The sequence below is a fragment of the Camelina sativa genome, chromosome 14 (genome assembly GCF_030686135.1).
Source record: "Camelina sativa cultivar CO46 ecotype springtype chromosome 14, ASM3068613v1".
NCBI lineage: Eukaryota > Viridiplantae > Streptophyta > Magnoliopsida > Brassicales > Brassicaceae > Camelina > Camelina sativa.
Window position 1 is genome coordinate 15,991,325 of NC_141893.1, and position 10,397 is coordinate 16,001,721.

Genomic DNA, 10,397 nt, shown 5'->3' on the forward strand with positions numbered 1-10,397 from the left:
CTCTTCCGGGGGAAGGACAGACGATAGTAGACAAGCAAATCTGGAGTTGCTCAGCTTGGGAAGATCTAGCACTTGGAAAGAACCATTGCCCGTCACGCGTAGCTTCATAGACTGAAGCTTCCCGGCGGATACGCACCTCACGAGGACCCATAGGGCCAACAAGATCAATGAGGGGCCCTAGATTGGTCCAGGAGTCGTACCAGAACAGAGCATTGAGCCCGTTCCTGACTTGACACCTAAGAAGTTCCTTCATAGTGGGTTTAATTTCAATCAGCTTCCTAACATTCCAAGAGAGACGAGGAGAGATATCCATAAGCCAATAGCTCCTCCTCCCAAAGATGTTATGATCCAACCACCGAACCCATAGAGACTCTGACCGTGAGAAAAGATACCACACTTGCTTCAATCTGAACACATCAGCAAAGTCCTCAAGCGACCGAATACCCAGACCCCCTTCCTGCTTTGTTTTACAGATATCTTTCCAGGCAACGCACGCCCCTCTGGCCGAATCTGTGGCATTCTTCCAAAGAAAAGCAGAGCACAGGGAATCAACCTTCTTATAGAAACCTTTGGGAAGGACAAACACTTGACTCCAAAAGGTGACCTTCCCATAGATAACTGAAACAATCAGCCGTATCTTACCAGCATAAGAGAGGTACTTCGCAGTCCACAAGTGGAGATGGGTTGTTATCTTCTCCAAGAAAGGTCGTAAGGACGCCATTGTAAGCTTTGTAGGGCTTAGAGGAAGACCTAGGTAACGTGTTGGGAACTGACCAAGTCTAACACCGATTAGACTGGATAACGCTGATGCTTCTAACTCATCAAAACCACCTAAGAAGAGCTCTGACTTCGCTGGGTTCATATCCAAACCTGACAGTTGACGGAACTGCTTAAGAATACCAGTAATCCCAAGCAGAGATTGGTCAGCTCCATCAGAGAAAACAAGGAGATCATCAGCAAATGCCAGGTGAGTTAGTTGAGGGGAGAGACACAACGGATGTGCAGAGAACACGCCCTCCACTAAACCCTGATCTAGCATACGAGAAAGCACCTCCATGACCATTATGAAAAGATACGGAGAAATGCAATCTCCCTGCCTTAAACCCTGCCTCCCTTCAAAGAAACTCGTGACCTCACCATTAATAGAAATCAAAAACCTTGGCGTAGATATGCATTCCTTTATCCAAGTTCTGAAAAGAGGTGGAAAGTGCAAAGCTTCCAAGATCTTTAGAACAAAGTCCCAACAAACTGTGTCAAATGCCTTTTTTATATCCACCTTGAGTAAAGAACTATTTGGGCAAGTAGCCTTCTCATAGTTTCGGATAAGCTCAGAGGCTAATAGGACATTCTCTCCCAAGCTCCTCCCACTAAGAAAAGCAGCCTGATTGGGCGAGATAAACTCCATGAGCAATGGTTTGAGTCTATTAGCCAAGATTTTAGAAATAATCTTATAAGCAAGATTACAACAGCTGATAGGCCTGAACTCCGAGAGGGCAGAGGCTTCCAGAGTCTTAGGGATCAGAGATATGACAGTGGTATTCATGTCCTTGAGAAGACGGCCATTGCGGAAAAACTCCTGAACTGCACTCATTAGATCATCCCCAACCGTGGACCCAGCAGACTTGTAAAATTCTACCGGAAAACCATCCGGCCCGGGGCTTTTATTCTGAGGCATAGCAAATAGGATGTCCCTAACCTCCTCACTTGACACCTCCCTTAGCAGATCATCAGTCTGAGGCTGAGAGCATCGAAAGGGAATCAAATCCTGCAGAAACTCAATAGATGCAGGTGATACTAGCATCTCAGTAGAACCAAACACTGACTTGAAGTAGTCTACAGCGTGCCTGTTAAGTTCCTTCGGGGATGTAATTTTACTTCCATCAGCATCCAGAAAGAAGTGAATATGATTCTGGGAGTTCCTCTGCATCACCATCTTATGAAAGAAGGAGGTATTCTTATCACCGAGCGCCAACCACTGAATTCGAGATTTTTGCATGTAGAACTTTTCCTCTGCAGATAAGAGCATGTGTTATGCCTCTGATGCTAAATTCTCTTCTCTTGCTAAATCAACCGAAGGAGCCACAAGAATTTCCATCTGAATCACTGCAACTTCCTCTGCCTTCTCTTTCACCCTTTGAGAGATCCCACTAAAATGCGTTTTGTTAAGCAAGCGCAGGCTAGGCTTTAAAAGCTTCAAAGCACGCACTAACTTAAACTGAGCAGCTCGATTATGGAATTGGCTGACCACACGGACTACATGATATCAGGATACTCGGGATGGTCCACAATGTGAGTGTAGAACTTAAAAGGCTTGTTTACCACTCTGTGTAGAGTCGGAACCGAGAATAAACAAGGGGCATGATCAGACTGACCTGGCTCCAAGAATTCAGAATAAGCGTCCGGGAACGACCTAGCCCAATTCTCATTGATAAGAGCATGATCAATGCGCTTAGAGATTGGATCTTCTTCTCTATGATTCCACCACGTGAACGGAAGGCCCTTAGACGGATCTTCAAAGAGGTTAGCTTCCTGGAGGGCGAGCTCAAAATCACCAACTCCCGTGACATCTACCGGCTCGTGGGGAAAGCCAGAGTGATGCTCAGAGCGGAGAATCTGGTTGAAGTCCCCTATAACTGCCCAAGGGTTACTCGCCAGAGGAGTAGAAGCATGAAGGTAGGCTAACTCCTCCCAGAGCGCAATCCTTTCCTTCGGAAGATTAAAACCATACACAAAAGTAACTGTTATATTGATATTCTCAGCCTGAAGAAAGAATCCACAGGTGATAGCTTGCGCAGATTGTTGGTAGACCACCACCGTGACTCTAGGATCCCAGACCACCACAATTCTCGCCGTATTGTGGTATTCAAAATTCCCACAGAACTTCCAACCGTGAGGAACTGCCTTCAAGACTCTCCTGGTATTATTTAGTTGTATCTTTGTCTCCAAAAAAGCTCCGAAAAGAGGCCGATGGATATTAATCCATTTCTTAGTCATTACTTGCCTTCTATGGCTATTTAAGCCTCTAATGTTCCATCCCAAAAACATACTTACTGGTGATAGTTAGTTACTCGCAGCCTTGGGGCTGCTATTCTTACGTCTAACCATGATGAAAGGCGCTTCCTCTTCAACGACAACAACCGGCGCAGAGGAGGAGGGACGAGCTGGCTTGGAGTGTACCACGGGACCTTGCTCACCAGAATTGGAGGCCTCAATGGCATCGGAAGGATTATCCTGCACAGCTCTAGAAACAGGTGCCTCTTTACAAAGGCTCTTAGATCTTGTAGGACTTCTGCTTCGTCTGAGTGCCCTGCTAGCACCACGACCCTCTCCACTTTTTGATCGGTGATGCTCCTTCTGGTCCAACTTAGGGGGGACCTTGGGGCAACAAGAAGCTGAATGACCAAATTCTTCACACGAACTACACTTTGCGGGGAGCCACGGGTAAGCGACATCAATCTGGATCTCTCTCCCATCACTGAAACCCAAGACAAGTTTGGAAGGCAACTCCGCAAACAAATCCACCTCAACTACAACCTTTGCAACCTCAAAGGTTTCCTTCCGTGCAGTCTCTGGGTGAAGAGCCTTGGGATCGCCAACTCCAGAAGCAATTCTGGCTAGACTCTCATCAGTGAATAAGTAGTAGGGGATTCCCCTAAACTCCACAACTACCTGAGCCTTGGTAAACGTAGGCTTCTCCGGGGTAAAGTCAGGAGACCAAGGGGCAACGAACATTGGATGGCCGGCGATGTTCCAAAGGTTGCGACTCAACAGAATCGAACGAGACTTGGCATTGGTGACACGAAGAAGAAAGGTGCCAAGTCCAATACGGTGAACAAAGATGTGAGGACCTGAGCGAGCCCATAGAGCATTCACCACACCGATAATTCTACCCATCTCCGGAGGAGGACCATGGAACTGGGCATAGACATAGTCCTTGAACTCCTCTTTAGCTGCTGCAACACTTTCATCAGGGATGAGAATGAAAGGAACACCAAAGACATGCTTCGTCGGGCTACCAATTTTCCCCAGACCGGCTCCTGGCTTAGCCACACTTGTGTAGGAACGAGGGGGTGCGACAGACACCTTATCCGATTTAGAAGACACATCCGCAGGTAGAGGAGAGAACGAGGAAGTGGAAACCTCTGCACATGGAGAGGAGTCGGTGGATCCCGTGGCGGCAGGAACAAAGGCTGATGGATCTGAAGGCGGAGCCATAGGAGAAGCGCCTCGGGGTGAAACATTCACAAGGAGCGGACGGATCAGATCTAGATCTAGGGCGGATTGAGAGAGATCTGCATCCGCAACCTGGAGGAAAAGCTCCGCACGAACCGAAGGAACCTCCTTCTCAGGCAGAGCAACTTGCTGGGTGGGAACAGAAGGAGCCTTCTTCTCATGTGGAACAGTTTTCGAAGCAGCTTTCGAAGAGGTTTCACTGTAAGACTAGCGAGGGAATTGAGGTGTAGGAGGAACCAGAGGACGAGGTTTCTTCTTCTTCCCCATTGGAACAGAGACCCAAGTCGGCGAGGGACCGACCGACAGCGAGGAAAGAGGCGGAAGACAACGGAAGGATATTAGATTTTAGATGTCTCGCGAAACGGGACAGAGAACCCTTAGGAACTATTCTACAATTATAATAGACTGCAATCCCGCCCATTGTTTTTGACACTTTCGAGTTTCACCGAAATTACATCCAAGCCAGCTCACCCAAGTTTAAGTGTGCGGACTAAGTTTCCATGAATCCTCGCTTTGCGATACATCGAATAAAGTATGATTCTCTTCTTTTGGTTTTAACAATAATCACGGTTTACATATAACCGGAAGAGATGGTAATAAGCGGCCACCAGAATATGGAGACGATAGATATAATTTTGATATCAAGTGTGCCAGTTGTCCTCACGCGATCACATTTAGTATTTGTAAAAATTTAGGTTTTCATTCTCACTAAACGAAACTTTCACATTTATATGAAACGGGTAAACACACTCTAAAATGAAACAAAACGAGCTCGACATTGAAAAAGTACCGCAAAAAGAGAGAGAGACTTGATATGAAATTTGCTTGCAGAAATCAAATATGAAATTTGCTTGCTAGCTAAGAGATCTTTGGGGAAAAAGAAAAAAATGATTGACGATAGGGATCCACTTGACTTTGACCAAATGTATAAAAAATATATAATATGACTTAGTAACTGTAAAACATGTATCGTGTGTGGCTGTGTGCTATGTATTATGAGTATAGGTAAATATATATATATTCATTTAATGAAATTTATGATAGATTCAGAAAACATAAAATCATCTCTTTCCAATCATAATACTATTACTCGAGTTCAAGAACACTAGAACTTTGCTTACCGCTTCAGCTAACCAAGTTTTGCTTAGAGGTTTTAGTTGTGATTAATCTTTACCATCAATTAATTTATAGGATAAAATATCATAATTTGGATTACAGAAAATCTAATTGCTTACGTTGTTCTGTGTGTGTCTGAACTGAAACTATATGAGAACGACAATTCAAAGCATATTCTAGTCTCGATCGGCACATGGGTGTCTGTGCCCCACATCAGATTATAGAGTGATTGACAAACCAATACGAAATAGGGCACACATTAACACATCACATTTTAAAATAATAACATTATTAAAGTGTATAATCAATTTAATATTAAAATACGTGAACAGAATTATCAACTTTATAAAAACTTATGAAATTTATAGATGTATTATATTGGAGATGAGCTGAATAGCTGATGACTGGGACTCGAACCCAGTTCTGCAACAACCCCTGTTCCTGTCCTTTCTTTGTATTGTTGATCAAGTAACCAAATCGGTTTTATCTTGAATTAGAAAGATATTCTACAATACCATTATTGAAATATAGATTTCTTTTACTTTGAAATTAGTGAAAAGAACGATATTATTCACTAGATTCCAATACCTGTTCATGATATATTGATATACTGTACTATTTATATCTACGTGGACCGCATTATTTCTTTCAGTAACCATTAGTGATGTCTTTTCAAATCACACAGTACCGGAGTTCTGATAATGAGATCAGGGAAAAGGAGGAGGTGGATGACGGTGCTTACTCCTCCACCGTACACAAGCTTATCATCCTTATCAATGGCGGAGCTTTAGGGTTGCTTCAGGTGGGCACAAACCAATCATCAATCAACGCAGAAGACCGTAGAGCCATAATCTTCTGTTTCTTGGTCATCACTCTTATCTACACCATCCTTCGTGTCTGCGAAGTAAAGCTTCGAAGCAAACCTGATATCGGTAACTTTGTTGGGCACATCAGCCATCTCTTTGGGGCTCTCGCAGCTCTCCTACTCATTTTTCTTATTTCGCCAACTTTCACTTTGATCGTGGTTCCTCTCTGGCTTGTTTGGTTCTTCGTTGTTATGTATGTCTCTCTCTCTCCAGAGGATACCGCCGGAGATAAACCGGTTTAAAGTAATATCAAGTAGATCGAGTTCAGATCTCCAACTCCCGCCACCGGGTAGCTAAGTATCTCGATCTTTATATGTGTTTGTATTTCTCACTACTATGGTCGGGTATCTGATTTAAGAGCTCCAAATAAAATAAGATTTTATGTTTTTGCGTTCGGACATATTTGTTGAATTGGTTCTTTTGGAAAATTTCGATTATTAAATGCTCTACCACAAACTCTATTATCAGTTACTTGCGTTCCTTTTGTTGACCAAATATATGTCCTATATAAGATCTCTTAGGTTTTGTTTTCTTTCTATTTTTATAGTTTCATTCGATTTTTCAGCTGCGGAAGGATTAGATTATTCGGGAATTCGTTGTTTACCAGACAAAAAAACACTCTGTTACTTGTTTCCCAGACAAAGAAATACTCTGTTACTTGTTTGCCAGACAAAGAAAACACCATTTTTTCGTTTACGAATTATATTATCTTTGAGTTTAACAAGTCAGGGGTTTTATTTTTCTTTTCTCAAAAAAGCCAATATATATGAGAAGCTGTATAAGGGTAGCTAAACAAGATTTTTGATACACGCTTATTTTTTTTCTTTAATCCACCACGTCTGTTAATGGCTACTATCAGTAAAAAACGGATTATATAAAATAATTGGTACCTTTTTCTAATAGCAAGAAAGAAAAAGAATAAGATCAAACAGAATTTCTACAGTTGTATTGTATGGTGTCTTCAAGGCTTGCATGCTCTCCCACATTACATCGTGTGAAGTTTGGTTCGACTGTCATAGTGTCATGCAGCGGTAGCAGCTATAGAGAATCTTCTGACTCCTCTCAATCCACGGGTCTCGTTGTTCTACATGTACTTGTTGTTCTTTCTGTTTTCTTTTGTTCTTTTATTCTTTTGTTAGGAATTTCTTTATAAATTTTATTTTCTAGCGAGAGCTTTGATGATTTTTTAAAACTCTCGAACAATTTGTTTCTAAATTGAGTCAGAATTAGTTACAGGCATACATTAGCTCGATATTTCGTATTTGTAATTATATATTGATTTAATTTATTTTGTTTTGCATATTCGAGATTATATATATATTTAAATTTAAATTAAACTTAAGAAAAAAAAAATGAAATTGTCTTTCGAATTATCATGTAATTAAATGTGAACACCGAGCAGCGACCCCACCTAATCAGCTATCATGGAGAAGGTGTATGCCCTACAAAAGCTTTTAATTTTTAAGCACCTATGTAACATTCATGTTCTATTGGCCATAATCACTAGACTTTTACTATGACTCCAATTTCGAAATTCTCCAATCCCCACCTGACTTAATTTGGTTCGATCCTATACAAGCATGCTGCATCCTCACCACATTGGAGTATCCCTACCTAACTTTTCGCCATGAGTCTATGGCTATATTGCCAATATAAAATAATATAATAGCTAGTGTGATCAACGTGAGATATTTCTTTTTGTTAACAAATCAACTCTAAGAATTTAAAAATCTACAAAAAAATACTTGATGGTTTTCTCGGAGGCAAACTCCGGGCGTCGTTTCAAGTAACACGTGTGATTTGTTCTTTCCTTTAAACTAAAAACTAGGATATGATCGTGCTAGAGCACGAGTTTAAATTCCTTTCTTTTGTTTATTTGGTAATTTTTATTTAAAACATTTTTATATGTGATTATTCATTATTTTATTTGTTTTAAAAGATTTTTTTTGGATGGAATACTAGGTCTGGGCAAAATACCCGACCCGGAATATCCGTATTAAAACCGAACCGAAAAACTCTAGTTCAGATCGGGTATGGATCTTCCCAAATATATTAGTTGGATCTTAATTGTAAATACTCTTGGGTATCGGGTATTATCTGATCTGAACCGATACCTAATTAGTACCATGTATATCCGACCCTATGTTGTTTATCATTTCACATATGTAATCCTTATGTATGTTTATCAGTTGAAATTGCATTGAAGAAGAAGAATCATATATATCAGTTTGTCTCCACTCTCCATTACCTATATGGCTATACCTGCAAAAGATTTGATTTTCTTTGTAAATCTATAACCCTAATCCATAATTTGAATCTGGATTCTTTAATTTTTTTTCGCTTTTTCTCCTGAATCTCCTCTTTCAGAGACGTTAAAGACTCATTCAAAGGTAAATCCCATTGCTTAGTGAATTTAGTTCATCAATTGACACTTATATTGTATATAGAGTTAACAACGAGAGTTTGATGCATTTAACCACGAGTGTTTGGTACTTTAGTTCATCGATTGATTCTTTAGACTGTATATAGAATTGGTTTAGTTATTTTGGTATGATTTTTTTAGTTATAGCTTCATGAAATTTGATATAGTTATTCAATTTATATATAGGGTATTTTAGCTATATATAGGTATTTTGGTTCTAAATGGGTAAAAAATACTTATACCGAACCGAACCTAAAACATATCAGAAATATTTTGGTATTCCAAAAAAATATCCAAACCGACCCGAACCCAAAAAATCCGAACCGAACCCGAACCAAAATTTCCATAATACCTATATGATTCTATAAATTATAAACCCGAATTACCCGAAACCCAAATTACCCGAACCAATACCCAAATGCCCACCACTATGGAATACTATGAAATGAAATCATATACTGAATATGACTTATGAAAATAACATCTATTCTCTAGAAGTATATTCTAGTATATCTAGATTTTGACCTGCGATATAAAGTGAATTAAGTTGTGTGATGAAAAAATTAATTTTTGTTTGTTAATTTTATTTGATTTGTTTAGTGTTTAAAATTATATATTGTATTTTGATTGTTAATTATATGATTTAACCTATAGTATAGCGCATATTAATTTTAGGACCAAATATGTAACATATGTTTGTCAAAATCATCGTGACCGAAATAGCTTACCAAACAACATTATTCCAAACTTAAATTTAATCCGAGAAATCATATTTTTGAAATTTTAACCCGTGCTCTAGCAAGAAATCATATTTATTGAATTTTTTCATATTATAGTGACATATTATTGACCCGTGCTATAACAAATCAAATTAGAGTGCTTCTAATTTTTAACTTTTTGATCTATCATATATTTATGATATTCTTAAAACTATCAAATTAAACTATTTTTAAAGATTCCAAATTAAATTCTTTAAAAAGTTTATTATAGTATATAAAACTATATAATTTAACAAAAGAAATATATGAAATGAATTTAAATATTCAAATTTTGACCCGATAAAGTTAGGTAAGATTTTATTAATTTACGGAAGAGTGATTAATTTCTATTAATTTCTGAGGTTTTTTTGTCTATATATGGTTAGTTAAATATTCTTTGAGATTTTATTTTATTCTTTGGAATATCTTCTTTAAGAAGATCATAATCCTAAATCTATATAACCTATCAAACAATTAATCCATATAACCTACCAAATAATAAATTTTAGTTATAGTTTATATTAATATTATCTGGTCTACCAATTTGAAATCGTGTACTTCGGTTTTGTTAAAAAAGGATGTTTACAAAGTACGTAGTTTCACAAATATTTTATGTGGACATATGAATTTTTAAAAAGTTTTAAGGAGGGGAACTCTTGAGAACAATTGTACATATTTATTTTAACAGGGCTGATTAATTTTTCTTTTAGATGTAGAAAAAAACAAAAACTACAAATGTTATTAACAAAAAGCCAAACTTGTTCATTTTTAAATGATATTAATATTCTTAGCAAAAAAAAATACTACAAATGTTGACCTTGACTTACTTTTAAGCTTGAGAGACTATATGTACATCCATATGTATATTATATCGATCCAGTCTTTTTTTGAATAAAATGTTCAAAACTAGATTTATTAATTAATCTTTTTTTTGGAAAAAACTAGGTTTATTAATTAATCTCTAATGTAATTTTAATCCCAAATCTTCATATAGACACGTGA

General features: G+C 38.5%; 1 pseudogene; it reads left to right on the forward strand.

Annotated features, from left to right (window-relative positions):
- Window positions 1–6,013: 6,013 nt before the first annotated feature.
- On the forward strand, window positions 6,014–6,457 carry LOC147928285 (calcium-permeable cation-selective channel WeiTsing pseudogene; annotated as a pseudogene).
- Window positions 6,458–10,397: the final 3,940 nt, after the last annotated feature.